We start from the raw sequence: 22,392 nt of genomic DNA, 5'->3' as shown, positions 1-22,392 counted from the left end.
CACCACCAATACCACAAATACCACCACTAATACCACCACCACCACCAATACCACCACCACCAATACAAGTACCACCACCACCACCACCACCAATACCACCACCACTACCATTACCACCGACACCAATACCACCACCAACATCAGTACCACCACCAATACCACCATCAATACCAATACCACCACCAACACCAATGCCACCACCTCCACCAATACCACCACCACCACCACCAATACCACCACCACCAATACAAGTGCCACCACCACCAATACAACCTCCACTACCATTACAACTGCCACCAATACCACCACCAACATCAGTTCCACCACCAATACCAATACCACCACCAATACCAATACCACCACCAACACCAATGCCACCACCTCCACCAATACCACTACCACCACCACCACCAATACCACCACCTCCACCAATGCCACTACCACCACCACTACCAATACCAGCACCACCAATACCACCACCTTGGCACCTCTTGCACACTAGTAAGAGCAGGGGCACTGTCTGAGCCCAGACCTGCTGCCAAGACCATCCCTCCCTCTCTCAATGCCTGCCATAAAGCACGGCCTGCCCTGTGCCAGGAGGCTAAACCAGGGTCCTACTACAGCTGGAGTGTTTTTATTAGGCCTAAGATGGCAATGACATTATACAATGCCACACTGCACACTAAAATCATGGGGAGGGCAGAAAAATAGCTCCCCCTCCTGCTCTTCCTTTTGAGCCGCGACAGTGTAATCACAGAGCGAAAGATGTTGGAGTGCTTTGTTATTGTTTGTAACTCAGATCATATGTAACTCTCACTTCACCCTTTGTGTCTGTGTAATTTATAACACTTACATATCTTCTTCACTGCACTATTCACCACTACTTTTGAAGACGTCGCAGGCTGGTCTCTTCCACTGATATTTATAATCCAAAAAGCAGTCCAAAACTTAAATTAAAGGGATTGTATTTGCAATGCCACTAGCTAAAACTCACATAAACACGAGACCTATTGCATTGCAAATCCTGTTTTTCCTAGGAGCAAACACCATCTGTTATGTGCTCTGTTTGTACCTGTAATGCTGGAAGATGTCATAAGCTTCAGATTTGAGGCTGACACAGGATCCACAAGGCCTTTTTTGGTTGGCTGACATTCCGTTTAAGGTTGTAAGTCCAATTACAATGTGATTAGATTAAAATGCATGATACATAATCAATAATGTAAGACATTGATGATGAGCAGAGCTAGGGAGACACACAGTTCATGTCATTGAATGAAATAGATCAACGGATCATCTCTGATTGATTGTAATGCATCTACTGTTAATGCTTTTGAAAGGGAGGTTGCCAATCCCCCGTGATAACTAATTGATAGTCCCTATGTCAGTTTCAACGTGTTAATTCTCCTACATATTAATGTTTGGTATTATGCAAGTGCCAATTGTTTTTCTTAATGATACTTTACCTTCTGTTTCCTTTATTTCTTTTTTCTGTTTTCCACCTATATTGTATTTATTTTATATGTATCTTTATAAAAATGTAACTGGAATATTTATCATAATATTACCATCGCACCATTTTTTTGGTCTTTTTGTTACTTGATGTTACTTTTTGATTGCATGTTCTTATTTATATTACAAAAAAATGACAAACTAAAAACAAGAAGGTAATTCAAGATATGCTAACTAGATGGTACAGTGGAAAAGTATTTATTGGTTCCATCTAGTAAAATGAAAAGGACACAAAAATGACATAAAGGTCAACTTAATTTATTTCGCTAGAACTACACAGTTATAAGATAGACCCTCATTTAGTCTAATGTACTAATAATCAGCATCATCAGCTGAAGAAGTGCAAAACTTTCATTTGGCTTCCATCACTAACCAGTGCTTTACAAAACAAAACAAAACATAATAATTATACGTAGTTTTTATTGTAGACAGTTTTGACAAGGAGTATCAGGAAGATCTCACTGTATTTCTGGCCACAATTCAAGTGGGAAATGTCAAAATATTTGGGTTTTGATTATAACTGGCCTCTATTTGTGGATGCAGCCCTTCTTAGGGGGATTTCCCCAAAACCTTTTGCTTTTTGTCCTTCTGGTTTGTGCCCACTCTCTTTTACTGAAATTAGGTCTCTGGGCATTTTCCCTGTACTGCAATGGAAAAGTGTGCGCGGCCTTCTTACGCCAGGATAGGGTGTTTACTTCAATGGTTTAGGTGTCACCTGTAAGTGCCAGGTGAAAGAGTACACCACAAACCCAGGGCAGGGGCCACACAGGCTAATGGGGGGATGCAGCACTGGTTGTACCACCCCCACCCAGAAGAGCCTATAAAAAATGTCTCATGCTCTGGTTGGCCTGGCTCACTCCGCGGCCAACCTTGAGGGGACTGTTCCCTACCACCACATCAGGGCAGATGAGGGTCCGGGTAAGCACATCTGCATGTGCTCTGCCTGGGTAGAGACAAGCCCCATGTGGGTTTTCTCTACCTAGGGGGTTAGCTGTCCCCATTGGGAACATCTCCAGGGTGTGGCTGATGTCCATATAATGGACATAGGGCTTGGTGCACTTTCCCACTGTCAAGGTTGCATGAAAATGCAAGCTCCCTTCCTACACGCATTAGGAAGGGGTGCTTAGCCGCAGTTTCTAAACATAAGTCAGGCCTGCTAGTGTAGGTCAGTCTGTGTGAACACTCGCATCTAGGGTGGTGGTAACCTGGGGCTCAGCCATGCCAGTGCAGGCCTGTGTGCGCATCGGCACATGTGATGTTGTAGAACCTGTGTCTAGCCTGCCATTGCAGGCTGGAGGGGGTGCATTTGCACCAATGGTATGCCTGATTATGTGTCCGGCCTGTCATTGCAGTCTGGGCATGCACTTGCACCAAATATGTCACAGCATGAGTGTCAAGCCTGCCAATGCAGGCTTAGGTGACCCGTGGCACTGATGGTGTCCCAAACATTTGTGCAGTTGTCCATTGCGCAATCGGGTGCGCATTGGTACTGATGTTGTTTTCCACATGGGTGGCCAGCCAGCCATTGCAGACTTGTGTGTGTGTTGCCCCACTAGTATTACTGAACATGTGTCCAGCCTGCCACTGCAGGCTTTGGTGCGCTTTGTACTGATGATGCACCTGAATACGTGACAAGCTGCCATTGCGGACTGGTGTGCGTGTAGCATCACTGGTATTGGTAAATTTGTGTCCTGAACTGGCACTGATGGTATCTCTGAATTCGTGTCCAGCCTGCCACTGCAGATTAGAACTTCAGGCTGAAACAGTGGATTGTAGTGGGGCAGCTGCAGCATGTTTCCTATCACTGGACTTGTAGTGACAACCCCTTTCCAGCTGTAAAGGTGACTTTGTCATGATTTGCTTAAAAATGACACTACTAAAAAGTGGGTGTTTCTATGCTCTAAAACTTTGTTGTGTGCCTTTGAGCTTGGCTCCAGTCCACACTAGAGGATGGGGTAACACATCTCAGCATTCCCAGTGACTACTATAAAATACTTGGCATGCAACCGTCCCTTGTAAAGTGGTACCTCATATACCCAGGGCCAGTAAATTAAATGCTACCGGTGGACTTGCAGCGCTGCTTGCACCACCCACCAAAGTAGCCTTTCAAACGGGCTCAGGTCTCTGCCGTTGCAGGACCTGCAAATGTAGTTTACTGCCGCTGTGATGTGGCACATAAAGTGGGTGCCACGTCTGTGAATCCCCTTTTACTACATATCAGTGTTTTGCAGTATGTCAGTGGCCATACCTCATGTTGGACTTACTCCAAGGTTGGACTGAAGTACATTTATCAATACTTTGTCACCTTTTAGGTTGTTGTAACTTTAGAAGTGCAGTTTGTGAATAGCATTTGGCTTACTGTTGTTTGGGAGAGTGTTAAGCTTTTGCATGGTCCTCCGTAAACTCCTCTTTTTTGCATCCTAAACTCATCACATTAAGGTGCATATGTGATGCTGGACTTACTTCAAGTCTGGACTGAAGTACATTCATGAAATATATGTATCTCAGTTTCTCAGCTGGGACCCTGCAGCCTTGGTGCTGGATAGGGTGAGGCCCGTAGAGACACCATTAAAGAAATAGAGATCCTCACTCCAGTGCAATGAATATATCCAGGACACTTGCTTACCAAACAAAACCCAACACGCTTTGGCATCTTGCACACCTTGGTCACGTGTGGTGAACTTTTGTACCAATAAACTGATGTATTGAAGCAAGTGTGCTGGATACATTCATTGCACTGTGGGAGTCTCAGTTTCTTCGATTCGAGCTCTTTCTGTGTGTGTGCGTGTCTTGCTGACCCATCTTTTCTGGTAGAATTTAACATCTCTAATACCATAGCCCAAACAACAGACTGGGACACACTAACGGAGAAAAAGCGGAATCGAATAAGAACCATCTTACATGGTGTCATATTGACCCAATATCTACGCACCAATACAGCACCAAGGGGACTCCTTGTTACCAACGCCCCCAGAATATTCCTGGATGACGTCACCTTTAGGAAAGACTGGGCCCAGATAGCCTGGCACTGCACCAGGGACTGGTTAGTGCTCAACATTAAAACAGCAAAACGTCTCTCCGACGCTATAAATATTGATATCCAAACCACAGAGAGCCACTTCAAAACCACACTAACATCATACAAAAAGAAACTTGACGATCAGAACATAGAGATGGCTGAATACAAAGAACATCTGACCCAAAGCAAAATTAACAAATTTTAAAAAGACCTTAAGAGATTCAGCTATTCCAAAACATAACCATATGCGGAAAATGACTATGTACCCACAAACAAAACAGATGGCACCTATGACAGCTCAGGAGAAATCACATCCATATCAAGCGACTCGAGCGCAGGCTCCAACAAACAACGCGGCAGAGGACGCCAAGGCCAACGCTGGCCACAAAACTTGCAGGGACCACCACAAACTCACACCTTTGGCCCACCACCATTACGACAAATGCAACACGCATACTATGGATACCCACCCCCATACCACCTGGCCCAATGTCCTTCTACCAAGGGAACCAAAGACCCCCTTTTTTAGGACAGGGCCGCAGATCACGCGGCAGGAGACGGAACTACCAGCAAGTCCAATGGGAAGAAGAAGACGCAGTCAGCGCCAACACCCGCAACAAATCCAGGGAACAACCGGGAACGAGCAAGAAGTGACCCCTGACACACCCACATCCCTGGTGTTTAATTTATCGAGTACACCTGTGACAGAAAGTGAGACAGCGGTCCTCAGTAAAGGCCTCTCGTTCGTCCCTACCACACGACTGGACAAATATAAACTCCATGTCGAACTAGCTGAATTTTTTTAGAAAGCTCAAACTGAAGGCCTTCTTTGAAAAAGTGACACCGGAAGAAACTACCACCGATACCAATCCCAATGAAACAGGCCTTAGGTTAAAATCCACCTTTGTGCCACCTCCTACCAGTAAACCCACAGAAATGTCTACCTTTGAGCAAGCAGTTTACACTCACATAGAGAAACTGAACCCCAAAGGAACCTTCAACAATCTATCGAAAAAAGACTGTGACATCATACAACGCCTACAAAATAACCCTACCATTGTCATCAAACCAGCTGACAAGGGGGGAGGGTTCGTCCTTATGGATAAAACCGACTACGATTGAGAATGCCGCAGACTCCTCAGCGACACATGTAATTACAAACGCCTGGATAGAGATCCCACCACGGAACTGCAAATCACCATACACAACCTGGTAAAGAGAGCCAGTGATGCTGAACAAATCTCAACCCAAGAGGCAGAATACCTGTGCACCAAAAATGCAAAAGTACCTTACTTTTATACTGTACCCAAAGTACACAAGGGCACCATACCACCCCCAGGAAGACCCATAGTCTCAGGGATCAACTCACTATTGGAACCACTTTCTAGGTGTTGTGACCACTTCATGAACCCACTGGTACAAGAAACCCCTACCTACATCAAAGATACCAAACACCTCCTGAACATTATCAACTAAATGAACTTCGATCAAACCACCCAACTCCTGGTGGGACTGGACATAGAAATCCTTTCCACCAGTCTCCCACAAGACGCCACCCTGCAAGTCCTACAAGATGCACTGATGCAAAACCCCTGGATGTACCATACACCACGGCAATTCATCCTTGACTGCGCAGCCCTAGCACTCAAGGAAAACTATTTTGAGTATGAAGGCACTTACTACCTGCAAACTAACGGAACCTCTATGGGTAGTGTTTTTGCTCCAAGCGTGGAAGGACTGTACGTTCACCATTTCGAGCAGGAACACGTCATGCCACTGACCAACTTATACTCACAAAACATAAAGACCTGCCGCAGGTACATAGATGACATCTTCGTGATTTGGGAGGGAACACAGGATTCACTAAACATTTTTCTCACTTGGCTCAATGAACGTGACCCTTACCTACGATTCACGTGCAACTCCAGTGCCACCGAGCCGGCCTTTCAGGATCTCAACATTACAGCAGAACAAGGGATTCTGCGCACTACCACCTACTACAAACCCACAGATAGGAACAAGCTGTTGCGGTTTGATAGCTTCCACCCCAGACCCTTAAGAGAAAACCTACCCTTTGGGCAATTCCTGCGGATCCACAGAAACTGCAGCCACCTAGCGGACTACAAAAGACAGTCCCGCAACTTATCACACAAACTACAGGAGTGTGGATACCCCAACGCCATTATTGCCAAAACCAGCAAAAGGGCCCGCAATATAAACAGAGAATCGCTACTGAAAACGATGAAAAAATACCAGGAACCACCACCCTTGACCTGTGTCACCACCTTTAATACAGCGTCAAATCAAGTTTCTAGTATCACTAGTACCACCACCTCCAATATATCGCCAATACCACCACCAATACCACCAACAATACCACTACCAATACCATTACCAACACCGATACCGCCACCACTACCAATACCATCACCACCACTGTCACCACCACCAATTCCTCCAATACCACCACCACCATCAATACCACCACCACCAATACCATCAATACCACCACCTCTACCGGCAATACCAATACCACTGCCAATACCACCACCAGCAATACCAACACCACCACCAATACCACCACCACCTATACCACCACAACCACCACCACCAACCACCCATACACCACAAATTTCACCACCACCACCAATGTCATAAATAGCACCACCACAAACAATAATACCACCAACACCACCATCAATCCCACCACTAATACCACCATCAATACAACTACCACCATCACCACCAATACCACCACCACCACCAATAGCACCACCACCAATACCACCACCACCACCATCAATACCACCACCAACACCAATACCACCACTATCACCACCAATACCACCACCATCAATACCACCACCAGTACCACCACCAATGCCACTACCAATACCAATACCACCACCAATACCACCACCACCAATACCACCACCACCAGTACTAATACCACCGCCACCACCACCAATACCACAAATACCACCACTAACACGACCACCACCACCAATACCACCACCACTACCAATAGCACCACCACCAATACCACCACCAACATCAGTACCACCACCAATACCAATACCACCACCAATACCACCACCAACACAAAAGCCATCACCTCCACCAATACCACTACAACCACCACCACCAATACCACCACCTCCACCAATGCCACTACCACCACCACCACCAATACCAGCACCACCAATACCACCGCCTTGGCACCTCTTGCACACTAGTAATAGCAGGGGCACTGTACGAGGCCAGACCTGCTGCCAAGACCATCCCTCCCTATCTCCATGCCTGCCATAAAGCACGGTCTGCCCTGTGCCAGGAGGCTAAGCCAGGGTCCTACTACAGCTGGAATGTTTTTATTAGGCCTAAGATGGCAATGACATTACACAATACCACACTGCACACTAAAATCATGGGGAGGGCAGACAAATAGCTCCTCCCTCCTGCTCTTCCTTTTGAGCCGCGACAGTGTAATCACAGAGCGAAAGATGTTGGAGTGCTTTGTTATTGTTTGTAACTCAGATCATATGTAACTCTCACTTCACCCTTTGTGTCTGTGTAATTTATAACACTTACATATCTTCTTCACTGCACTATTTATCACTACTTTTGAAGACGTCGCAGGCTGGTCTCTTCCACTGATATTTATAATCCAAAAAGCAGTCCAAAACTTAAATTAAAGGGATTGTATTTGCAATGCCACTAGCTAAAACTCACATAAACACGAGACCTATTGCATTGCAAATGTTGTTTTTCCTAGGAGCAAACACCATCTGTTATGTGCTCTGTCTGTACCTGTAATGCTGAAAGATGTCATAAGCTTCAGATTTGAGGCTGACACAGGATCCACAAGGCCTTTTTTGGTTGGCTGACATTCCGTTTAAAGTTGTAAGTCCAATTACAATGTGATTAGATTAAAATGCATGATACATAATCAATAATGTAAGACATTTATGATGAGCAGAGCTAGGGAGACACACAGTTCATGTCATTGAATGAAATAGATCAATGGATCATCTCTGATTGATTGTAATGCATCTACTGTTAATGCTTTTGAAAGGGAGGTTGCCAATCCCCCGTGATAACTAATTGATAGTCCCTATATCAGTTTCAATGTGTTAATTCTCCTACATATTAATGTTTGGTATTATGCAAGTGCCAATTGTTTTTCTTAATGATACTTTACCTTCTGTTTCCTTTATTTCTTTTTTCTGTTTTCCACCTATATTGTATTTATTTTATATGTATCTTTATAAAAATGTAACTGGAATATTTATCATAATATTACCATCGCACCATTTTTTTGGTCTTTTTGTTACTTGATGTTACTTTTTGATTGCATGTTCTTATTTATATTACAAAAAAATTACAAACTAAAAACAAGAAGGTAATTCAAGGTATGCTAACTAGATGGTACATTGGAAAAGTATTTATTGGTTCCATCTAGTAAAATGAAAAGGACACAAAAATGACATAAAGGTCAACTTAATTTATTTCGCAAGAACTACACAGTTATAAGATAGACCCTCATTTAGTCTAATGTACTAATAATCAGCATCATCAGCCGAAGAAGTGCAAAACTTTCATTTGGCTTCCATCACTAACCAGTGCTTTACAAAACAAAACAAAACATAATAATTATACGTAGTTTTTATTGTAGACAGTTTTGACAAGGAGTATCAGGAAGATCTCACTGTATTTCTGGCCACAATTCAAGTGGGAAATGTCAAAATATTTGGGTTTTCATTATAACTGGCCTCTATTTGTGGATGCAGCCATTCTTAGGGGGATTTCCCCAAACCCTTTTGCTTTTTGTCCTTCTGGTTTGTGCCCACTCTCTTTTCCTGAAATTAGGTCTCTGGGCATTTTCCCTGTACTGCAATGGAAAAGTGTGCGCGGCCTTCTTACGCCAGGATAGGGTGTTTACTTAAATGGTTTAGGTGTCACCTGTAAGTGCCAGGTGAAAGAGTACACCACAAACCCAGGGCAGAGCCACACAGGCTAATGGGGGGATGCAGCACTGATTGTACCACCCCCACCCAGAAGAGCCTATAAAAAATGTCTCATGCCCCGGTTGGCCTGGCTCACTCCGCGGCCAACCTTGAGGGGGCTGTTCCCTACCACCACATCAGGGCAGATGAGGGTCCGGGTAAGCACATCTGCATGTGCTCTGCCTGGGTAGAGACAAGCCCCATGTGGGTTTTCTCTACCTAGGGGGTTAGCTGTCCCCATTGGGAACATCTCCAGGCTGTGGCTGATGTCCATATTATGGACATAGGGCTTGGTGAACTTTCCCACTGTCAAGGTTGCATGAAAATGCAAGCTCCCTTCCTACACGCATTAGGAAGGGGTGCTTAGCCGCAGTTTCTAAACATAAGTCAGGCCTGCTAGTGTAGGTCAGTCTGTGTGAACACTCGCATCTAGGGTGGTGGTAACCTGGGGCTCAGCCATGCCAGTGCAGGCCTGTGTGCGCATCGGCACATGTGATGTTGTAGAACCTGTGTCTAGCCTGCCATTGCAGGCTGGAGGGGGTGTATTTGCACCAATGGTATGCCTGATTATGTGTCCGGCCTGTCATTGCATTCTGGGCATGCACTTGCACCAAATATGTCACAGCATGAGTGTCAAGCCCCCCAATGCAGGCTTAGGTGACCCGTGGCACTGATGGTGTCCCAAACATTTGTGCAGTTTCCCATTGCGCAATCGGGTGCGCATTGGTACTGATGTTGTTTTCCACATGGGTGGCCAGCCAGCCATTGCAGACTTGTGTGTGTGTTGCCCCACTAGTATTACTGAACATGTGTCCAGCCTGCCACTGCAGGCTTCGGTGTGCTTTGTACTGATGATGCATCTGAATACGTGACAAGCTGCCATTGCGGACTGGTGTGCGTGTAGCATCACTGGTATTGGTAAATTTGTGTCCTGAACTGGCACTGATGGTATCTCTGAATTCGTGTCCAGCCTGCCACTGCAGATTAGAACTTCAGGCTGAAACAGTGGATTGTAGTGGGGCAGCTGCAGCATGTTTCCTATCACTAGACTTGTAGTGACAACCCCTTTCCAGCTGTAAAGGTGACTTTGTCATGATTTGCTTAAAAATGACACTACTAAAAAGGGGGTGTTTCTATGCTCTAAAACTTTGTTGTGTGCCTTTGAGCTTGGCTCCAGTCCACACTAGAGGATGGGGTAACACATCTCAGCATTCCCAGTGACTACTATAAAATACTTGGCATGTAACCGTCCCTTGTAAAGTGGTACCTCATATACCCAGGGCCAGTAAATTAAATGCTACCGGTGGACTTGCAGCGCTGCTTGCACCACCCACCAAAGTAGCCTTTCAAACCTGGCTCAGGTCTCTGCCGTTGCAGGACCTGCAAATGTAGTTTTCTGCCGCTGTGATGTGGCACATAAAGTGGGTGCCACGTCTGTGAATCCCCTTTTACTACATATCAGTGTTTTGCAGTATGTCAGTGGCCATACCTCATGTTGGACTTACTCCAAGGTTGGACTGAAGTACATTTATCAATACTTTGTCACCTTTTAGGTTGTTGTAACTTTAGAAGTGCAGTTTGTGAATAGCATTTGGCTTACTGTTGTTTGGGAGAGTGTTAAGCTTTTGCATGGTCCTCCGTAAACTCCTCTTTTTTGCATCCTAAACTCATCACATTAAGGTGCATATGTGATGCTGGACTTACTTCAAGTCTGGACTGAAGTACATTCATGAAATATATGTATCTCAGTTCCTCAGCTGGGACCCTGCAGCCTTGGTGCTGGATAGGGTGAGGCCCCGTAGAGACACCATTAAAGAAAAAGAGATCCTCACTCCAGTGCAATGAATATATCCATGACACTTGCTTACCAAACAAAACCCAACACGCTTTGGCATCTTGCACGCCTTGGTCACGTGTGGTGAACTTTTGTACCAATAAACTGATGTATTGAAGCAAGTGTGCTGGATACATTCATTGCACTGTGGGAGTCTCAGTTTCTTCGATTCGAGCTCTTTCTGTGTGTGTGCGTGTCTTGCTGACCCATCTTTTCTGGTAGAATTTAACATCTCTAATACCATAGCCCAAACAACAGACTGGGACACACTAACGGAGAAAAAGCGGAATCGAATAAGAACCATCTTACATGGTGTCATATTGACCCAATATCTACGCACCAATACAGCACCAAAGGGACTCCTTGTTACCAACGCCCCCAGAATATTCCTGGATGACGTCACCTTTAGGAAAGACTGGGCCCAGATAGCCTGGCACTGCACCAGGGACTGGTTAGTGCTCAACATTAAAACAGCAAAACGTCTCTCCGACGCTATAAATATTGATATCCGAACCACAGAGAGCCACTTCAAAACCACACTAACATCATACAAAAAGAAACTTGACGATCAGAACATAGAGATGGCTGAATACAAAGAACATCTGACCCAAAGCAAAATTAACAAATTTCAAAAAGACCTTAAGAAATTCAGCTATTCCAAAACATAACCATATGCGGAGAATGACTATGTACCCACGAACAAAACAGATGGCACCTATGACAGCTCAGGAGAAATCACATCCATATCAAGCGACTCAAACGCAGGCTCCAACAAACAACGCGGCAGAGGACGCCAAGGCCAACTCTGGCCACAAAACTGGCAGGGACCACCACAAACTCACACCTTCGGCCCACCACCGTTACGACAAATGCAACACGCATACTATGGATACCCACCCCCATACCACCTGGCCCAATGTCCTTCTACCAAGGGAACCAAAGACCCCCTTTTTTAGGACAGGGCCGCAGATCAAGCGGCAGGAGACGGAACTACCAGCAAGTCCAATGGGAAGAAGAAGACGCAGTCAGCGCCAACACCCGCAACAAATCCCGGGAACAACCAGGAACGAGCAAGAAGTGACCCCTGACACACCCACATCCCTGGTGTTTAATTTATCGAGTACACCTGTGACAGAAAGTGAGACAGCGGTCCTCAGTAAAGGCCTCTCGTTCGTCCCTACCACACGACTGGACAAATATAAACTCCATGTCGAACTAGCTGAATTTTTTAGAAAGCTCAAACTGAAGGCCTTCTTTGAAAAAGTGACACTGGAAGAAACTACCACTGATACCAATCCCAATGAAACAGGCCTTAGGTTAAAATCCACCTTTGTGCCACCTCCTACCAGTGTACCCACAGAAATCTCTACCTTTGAGCAAGCAGTTTACACTCACATAGAGAAACTGAACCCCAAAGGAACCTTCAACAATCTATCGAAAAAAGACTGTGACATCATACAACGCCTACAAAATAACCCTACCATTGTCATCAAACCAGCTGACAAGGGTGGAGGGATCGTCCTTATGGATAAAACCGACTACGATTGAGAATGCCGCAGACTCCTCTGCGACACGTGTAATTACAAACGCCTGGATAAAGACCCCACCACGGAACTGCAAATCACCGTACACAACCTGGTAAAGAGAGCCAGTGATGCTGAACAAATCTCAACCCAAGAGGCAGAATACCTGTGCACCAAAAATGCGAAAGTACCTTACTTTTATACTGTACCCAAAGTACACAAGGGCACCATACCACCCCCAGTAAGACCCATAGTCTCAGGGATCAACTCACTATTGGAACCACTTTCTAGGTGTTGTGACCACTTCCTGAACCCACTGGTACAAGAAACTCCTACCTACATCAAGTATAAACTCCATGTCGAACTAGCTGAATTTTTTAGAAAGCTCAAACTGAAGGCCTTCTTTGAAAAAGTGACACTGGAAGAAACTACCACCGATACCAATCCCAATGAAACAGGCCTTAGGTTAAAATCCACCTTTGTGCCACCTCCTACCAGTGTACCCACAGAAATCTCTACCTTTGAGCAAGCAGTTTACACTCACATAGAGAAACTGAACCCCAAAGGAACCTTCAACAATCTATCGAAAAAAGACTGTGACATCATACAATGCATTTGATTAGGTCTCTGGGCATTTTCCCTGTACTGCAATGGAAAAGAGTGCGCGGCCTTCTTACGCCAGGATAGGGTGTTTACTTAAATGGTTTAGGTGTCACCTGTAAGTGCCAGGTGAAAGAGTACACCACAAACCCAGGGCAGAGCCACACAGTCTAATGGGGGGATGCAGCACTGATTGTACCACCCCCACCCAGAAGAGCCTATAAAAAATGTCTCATGCCCCGGTTGGCCTGATTTGATTTGATTTGATTTGAATAAAATTTATAACGCGCAAAAACAATAACCCGCAGGTATCAAGGCGCCTAACAATCACATCAAAATTAAAACATCCATCCTTACACATAGGCTTGTAGGAAGAGGCGAGTTTTTAAAGCCTTTCGAAATTTCAGAAGGGAAGGTAAAGATCTGAGATCAAGCGGAAGATCATTCCACCATTTGGGGGCCAGGGTAGAAAAGGCCTTACCACCCCACTTGGATCTCCGAATCCGGGGGACTGTCAGGAGCAATTTGCCGGAGGAGCGCAGGTTCCTTCCGGGGATATAGTGGGAGATGATAGATCCAACTCCCGTGTCACTACCTTTTGCAATGGCTCTATAGGTCATACATAAGACCTTGAACCGAACACGGTGTTCCACTGGTAGCCAATGCAACGTTTTCCTGGCCACTGTGGCCGAGGAGCGTCGAGGGGCATCCAGTGCAAATCTGGCTGCGGCATTCTGAACCACCTGTAAGCGCTGCAGGAGGCTCCTATTGAGCCCCGCATACAGCGCATTACAGTAGTCCAGGCGTGAGCCAATAAGTGCAGCCGCTATTTGCTTTCTGGACTGCAAGGAAAGGTATTTCCTAATCTTTCGTAGGGTGTGGATTAGGCCCCAACAGGTGGAGATGGTCCTACTCACCTGTTTGCCCAAATCCAGGGCCGGGTCTATGGTCACCCCTAAGTTCTTAGCCGATGTAGTGGGGGAAGGGCAGGCTCCTAAGGAGTCGGGCCACCAGCTGGCAGACCAGATGTTCTCTTTCCCTCCAAACACCATCACCTCAGTCTTCTCCCCATTAAGCTTAAGTGAATTCATGATCATCCACTGACCGACCGCCTCCATGCAAGATCTAAATTTGGAGGCGGTAGGTACATCTGAATGGGAGAGAGAGACGAGGATTTGGGTATCATCCGCGTAAGAGACTACCTCCATCCCGAAAGATCTTATTAATCTGGCTAGTGGGGTCACATAAATGTTAAATAGGGTCGGACTGAGAGCCGACCCTTGAGGGACCCCGCATCGCACAAGTCGGGACGGAGATAGAAACTCCCCCAATTTGACTCTTTGTGTCCTGCCCGCGAGGAAGGAGGTCAGAAGGTCCAGAGCTGCGTCCCTCACCCCTACCTCCCTTAGCCGAGATGTAAGTACTGAGGGAGAGAGGGTATCGAAGGCCGCAGTTAAGTCCAGCAGGACCAAGAGGGTAGTCTGGCCCCCATCCACTGTAGTGCGGATCTTATCAAGCACTATGGTGAGGGCCGACTCGGTACTGTGTTCCCTCCTGAATCCATGCTGGGAAAAGTCCAGACAGCCCGAGCCTTCGACAAAGGCAGCAAGATGCTTGTTAAGATGTAACTCAAGCATCTTCGCGGGGGCTGGGAGCAGCGAGATTGGGCGGAAGTTTTTTAGGACCTCCGGGTCAAGGGATGCCTTCTTCAACAGAGGTTTAACCACTGCGCTCTTCCACTCCAGGGGGAAGATGCCATCTCTCATCGCCAAGTTCATGATTTCTAGCAGAGGAGGTAGAAGGGTCACCTTGCACTGCTTGATAATTTTTAGAGGGCAGATGTCCAAGGGGGAACCAGATTTGGTCTGGCTCACTCCGCGGCCAACCTTGAGGGGGCTGTTCCCTACCACTACATCAGGGCAGATGAGGGTCCGGGTAAGCACATCTGCATGTGCTCTGCCTGGGTAGAGACAAGCCCCATGTGGGTTTTCTCTACCTAGGGGGTTAGCTGTCCCCATTGGGAACATCTCCAGGGTGTGGCTGATGTCCATATTATGGACATAGGCTTGGTGAACTTTCCCACTGTCAAGGTTGCATGAAAATGCAAGCTCCCTTCCTACACGCATTAGGTAGGGGTGCTTAGCCGCAGTTTATAAACATAAGTCAGGCCTGCTAGTGTAGGTCAGTCTGTGTGAACACTCGCATCTAGGGTGGTGGTAACCTGGGGCTCAGCCATGCTAGTGCAGGCCTGTGTGCGCATCGGCACATGTGATGTTGTAGAACCTGTGTCTAGCCTGCCATTGCAGGCTGGAGGGGGTGTATTTGCACCAATGGTATGCCTGATTATGTGTCCGGCCTGTCATTGCATTCTGGGCATGCACTTGCACCAAATATGTCACAGCATGAGTGTCAAGCCCCCCAATGCAGGCTTAGGTGACCTGTGGCACTGATGGTGTCCCAAACATTTGTGCAGTTTCCCATTGCGCAATCGGGTGAGCATTGGTACTGATGTTGTTTTCCACATGGGTGGCCAGCCAGCCATTGCAGACTTGTGTGTGTGTTGCCCCACTAGTATTACTGAACATGTGTCCAGCCTGCCACTGCAGGCTTCGGTGCGCTTTGTACTGATGATGCATCTGAATACGTGACAAGCTGCCATTGCGGACTGGTGTGCGTGTAGCATCACTGGTATTGGTAAATTTGTGTCCTGAACTGGCACTGATGGTATCTCTGAATTTGTGTCCAGCCTGCCACTGCAGATTAGAACTTCAGGCTGAAACAGTGGATTGTAGTGGGGCAGCTGCAGCATGTTTCCTATCACTGGACTTGTAGTGACAACCCCTTTCCAGCTGTAAAGGTGACTTTGTCATGATTTGCTTAAAAATGACACTACTAAAAAGTGGGTGTTTCTATGCTCTAAAACTTTGTTGTGTGCCTTTGAGCTTGGCTCCAGTCCACACTAGAATATGGGGTAACACATCTCAGCATTCCCAGTGACTACTATAAAATACTTGGCATGTAACCGTCCCTTGTAAAGTGGTACCTCATATACCCAGGGCCAGTAAATTAAATGCTACCGGTGGACTTGCAGCGCTGCTTGCACCACCCACCAAAGTAGCCTTTCAAACCTGGCTCAGGTCTCTGCCGTTGCAGGACCTGCAAATGTAGTTTTCTGCCGCTGTGATGTGGCACATAAAGTGGGTGCCACGTCTGTGAATCCCCTTTTACTACATATCAGTGTTTTGCAGTATGTCAGTGGCCATACCTCATGTTGGACTTACTCCAAGGTTGGACTGAAGTACATTTATCAATACTTTGTCACCTTTTAGGTTGTTGTAACTTTAGAAGTGCAGTTTGTGAATAGCATTTGGCTTACTGTTGTTTGGGAGAGTGTTAAGCTTTTGCATGGTCCTCCGTAAACTCCTCTTTTTTGCATCCTAAACTCATCACATTAAGGTGCATATGTTATGTTATGTTATGTTATGTTATCTTGGTTTTGTATAGCGCACGGCTACTCAGATGAGTGTCCCGGCGCTTTGGTTGCACACCTATCTCACAACATAACAAGAAAAAGAACAGAGAGGGATCCAGAAAAACCCCACAAGGGGGACAACTAAGAAGTAATGTGTGATGCTGGACTTACTTCAAGTCTGGACTGAAGTACATTCATGAAATATATGTATCTCAGTTCCTCAGCTGGGACCCTGCAGCCTTGGTGCTGGATAGGGTGAGGCCCCGTAGAGACACCATTAAAGAAATAGAGATCCTCACTCCAGTGCAATGAATATATCCAGGACACTTGCTTACCAAACAAAACCCAACACGCTTTGGCATCTTGCACGCCTTGGTCACGCGTGGTGAACTTTTGTACCAATAAACTGATGTATTGAAGCAAGTGTGCTGGATAAATTCATTGCACTGTGGGAGTCTCAGTTTCTTCTATTCGAGCTCTTTCTGTGTGTGTGCGTGTCTTGCTGACCCATATTTTCTGGTAGAATTTAACATCTCTAATACCATAGCCCAAACAACAGACTGGGACACACTAGCGGAGAAAAAGCGGAATCGAATAAGAACCATCTTACATGGTGTCATATTGACCCAATATCTACGCACCAATACAGCACCAAGGGGACTCCTTGTTACCAACGCCCCCAGAATATTCCTGGATGACGTCACCTTTAGGAAAGACTGGGCCCAGATAGCCTGGCACTGCACCAGGGACTGGTTAGTGCTCAACATTAAAACAGCAAAATGTCTCTCCGACGCTATAAATATTGATATCCAAACCACAGAGAGCCACTTCAAAACCACACTAACATCATACAAAAAGAAACTTGACGATCAGAACATAGAGATGGCTGAATACAAAGAACATCTGACCCAAAGCAAAATTAACAAATTTCAAAAAGACCTTAAGAAATTCAGCTATTCCAAAACATAACCATATGCGGAGAATGACTATGTACCCACGAACAAAACAGATGGCACCTATGACAGCTCAGGAGAAATCACATCCATATCAAGCGACTCAAACGCAGGCTCCAAAAACAACGCGGCAGAGGATGCCAAGGCCAACGCTGGCCACAAAACTGGCAGGGACCACCACAAACTCACACCTTCGGCCCACCACCGTTACGACAAATGCAACACGCATACTATGGATACCCACCCCCATACCACCTGGCCCAATGTCCTTCTTCCAAGGGAACCAAAGACCCCCTTTTTTAGGACAGGGCCGCAGATCAAGTGGCAGGAGACTGAACTACCAGCAAGTCCAATGGGAAGAAGAAGACGCAGTCAGCGCCAACACCCGCAACAAATCCCGGGAACAACCAGGAACGAGCAAGGAGTGACCCCTGACATACCCACATCCCTGGTGTTTAATTTATCGAGTACACCTGTGACAGAAAGTGAGACAGCGGTCCTCAGTAAAGGCCTCTCGTTCGTCCCTACCACACGACTGGACAAATATAAACTCCATGTCGAACTAGCTGAATTTTTTAGAAAGCTCAAACTGAAGGCCTTCTTTGAAAAAGTGACACTGGAAGAAACTACCACCGATACCAATCCCAATGAAACAGGCCTTAGGTTAAAATCCACCTTTGTGCCACCTCCTACCAGTGTACCCACAGAAATCTCTACCTTTGAGCAAGCAGTTTACACTCACATAGAGAAACTGAACCCCAAAGGAACCTTCAACAATCTATCGAAAAAAGACTGTGACATCATACAACGCCTACAAAATAACCCTACCATTGTCATCAAACCAGCTGACAAGGGGGGAGGGATCATCCTTATGGATAAAACCGACTACGATTGAGAATGCCGCAGACTCCTCAGCGACACGTGTAATTACAAACGCCTGGATAAAGACCCCACCACGGAACTGCAAATCACCATACACAACCTGGTAAAGAGAGCCAGTGATGCTGAACAAATCTCAACCCAAGAGGCAGAATACCTGTGCACCAAAAATGCGAAAGTACCTTACTTTTATACTGTACCCAAAGTACACAAGGGCAGCATACCACCCCCAGGAAGACCCATAGTCTCAGGGATCAACTCACTATTGGAACCACTTTCTAGGTGTTGTGACCACTTCCTGAACCCACTGGTACAAGAAACTCCTACCTACATCAAAGATACCAAACACCTCCTGAACATTATCAACTAAATGAACTTCGATCAAACCACCCAACTCCTGGTGGGACTGGACATAGAAATCCTTTCCACCAGTCTCCCACAAGATGCCACCCTGCAAGTCCTACAAGATGCACTGATGCAAAACCCCTGGATGTACCATACACCACGGCAATTCATCCTTGACTGCGCAGCCCTAGCACTCAAGGAAAACTATTTTGAGTATGAAGGCACTTACTACCTGCAAACTAACGGAACCTCTATGGGTAGTGTTTTTGCTCCAAGCGTGGAAGGACTGTACGTTCACCATTTCGAGCAGGAACACGTCATGCCACTGACCAACTTATACTCACAAAACATAAAGACCTGCCGCAGGTACATAGATGACATCTTCGTGATTTGGGAGGGAACACAGGATTCACTAAACATTTTTCTCACTTGGCTCAATGAACGTGACCCTTACCTATGATTCACGTGCAACTCCAGTGCCACCGAGTTGGCCTTTCAGGATCTCAACATTACAGCAGAACAAGGGATTCTGCGCACTACCACCTACTATAAACCCACAGATAGGAACAAGCTGTTGCGGTTTGATAGCTTCCACCCCAGACCCTTAAGAGAAAACCTACCCTTTGGGCAATTCCTGCGGATCCACAGAAACTGCAGCCACCTAGCGGACTACAAAAGACAGTCCCGCAACTTATCACACAAACTACAGGAGTGTGGATACCCCAACGCCATTATTGCCAAAACCAGCAAAAGGGCCCGCAATATAAACAGAGAATCGCTACTGAAAACGATGACAAAATACCAGGAACCACCACCCTTGACCTGTGTCACCACCTTTAATACAGCGTCAAATCAAGTTTCTAGTATCACTAGTACCACCACCTCCAATACATCGCCAATACCACCGCCAATACCACCGCCAATACCACCAACAATACCACTACCAATACCATTACCAACACCGATACCCCCACCAATACCAATACCATCACCACCACTGTCACCACCACCAATTCCTCCAATACCACCACCACCATCAATACCACCACCACCAATACCATCAATACCACCACCTAAACCAGCAATACCAATACCACTGCCAATACCACCACCAGCAATACCAACACCACCACCAATACCACCACCACCTATACCACCACAACCACCACCACCAACCACCCATACACCACAAATTTCACCACCACCACCAATGTCATAAATAGCACCACCACAAACAATAATACCACCAACACCACCATCAATCCCACCACTAATACAACCATCAATACAACTACCACCATCACCACCAATACCACCACCACCACCAATACCACCACCACCAATACCACCACCATCAATACCACCATCAACACCAATACCACCACTATCACCACCAATACCACCACCATCAATACCACCACCAGTACCACCACCAATGCCACTACCAATACCAATACCACCACCAATACCACCACCACCAATACCACCACCACCAGTACTAATACCACCGCCACCACCACCAATACCACAAATACCACCACTAACACGACCACCACCAACAATACCACCACCACTACCAATACCACCACCACCAACATCAGTACCACCACCAATACCAATACCACCACCAATACCAATACCACCACCAACACCAATGCCAACACCTCCACCAATACCACTACAACCACCACCACCAATACCACCACCTCCACCAATGCCACTACCACCACCACCACCAATACCAGCACCACCAATACCACCGCCTTGGCACCTCTTGCACACTAGTAATAGCAGGGGCACTGTACGAGGCCAGACATGCTGCCAAAACCATCCCTCTCTATCTCCATGCCTGCCATAAAGCACGGTCTGCCCTGTGCCAGGAGGCTAAGCCAGGGTCCTACTACAGCTGGAATGTTTTTATTAGGCCTAAGATGGCAATGACATTACACAATACCACACTGCACACTGAAATCATGGGGAGGGCAGAAAAATAGCTCCTCCCTCCTGCTCTTCCTTTTGAGCCGCGACAGTGTAATCACAGAGCGAAAGATGTTGGAGTGCTTTGTTAATGTTTGTAACTCAGATCATATGTAACTCTCACTTCACCCTTTGTGTCTGTGTAATTTATAACACTTACATATCTTCTTCACTGCACTATTTATCACTACTTTGAAGACGTCGCAGGCTGGTCTCTTCCACTGATATTTATATTCCAAAAAGCAGTCCAGAAGGCCCTTTATTACTATGCAATAAGTTTCGCATTTGCGAGAGTTTAAGCTATTACTATTGTAAATGCTAATGCCTTTTATTTATGTTTTAAATCCCAAAACTTAAATTAAAGGGATTGTATTTGCAATGCCACTAGCTAAAACTCGCATAAACGCGAGACCTGTTGCATTGCAAATGCTGTTTTACCTAGGAGCAAACACCATCTGTTATGTGCTCTGTTTGTACCTGTAATGCTGAAAGATGTCACAAGCTTCAGCTTTGAGGCTGACACAGGATCCACAAGGCCTTTTTTGGTTGGCTGACATTCGGTTTAAGGTTGTAAGTCCAATTACAATGTTAATTGTTAATTCTCCTACATATTAATGTTTGGTATTATGCAAGTGCCAATTGTTTTTCTTAATGATACTTTACCTTCTATTTCCTTTATTTCTTTTTTCTGTTTTCCACCTATATTGTATTTATTTTATATGTATCTTTATAAAAATGTAACTGGAATATTTATCATAATATTACCATCACACCATTTTTTTGGTCTTTTTGTTACTTGATGTTACTTTTTGATTGCATGTTCTTATTTATATTACAAAAAAAATGACAAACTAAAAACAAGAAGGTAATTCAAGATATGCTAACTAGATGGTACAGTGGAAAAGTATTTTTTGGTTCCATCTAGTAAAATGAAAAGGACACAAAAATGACATAAAGGTCAACTTAATTTATTCCGCAAGAACTACACAGTTATAAGATAGACCCTCATTTAGTCTAATGTACTAATAATCAGCATCATCAGCTGAAGAAGTGCAAAACTTTCATTTGGCTTCCATCACTAACCAGTGCTTTACAAAACAAAACAAAACATAATAATTATACGTAGTTTTTATTGTAGACAGTTTTGACAAGGAGTATCAGGAAGATCTCACTGTATTTCTGGCCACAATTCAAGTGGGAAATGTCAAAATATTTGGGTTTTGATGATAACTGGCCTCTATTTGTGGATGCAGCCCTTCTTAGGGGGATTTCCCCAAA

This window comes from Lissotriton helveticus, chromosome 7 (assembly GCF_964261635.1).
Source record: "Lissotriton helveticus chromosome 7, aLisHel1.1, whole genome shotgun sequence".
Lineage (NCBI taxonomy): Eukaryota > Metazoa > Chordata > Amphibia > Caudata > Salamandridae > Lissotriton > Lissotriton helveticus.
This window is presented reverse-complemented; position numbering follows the sequence as displayed.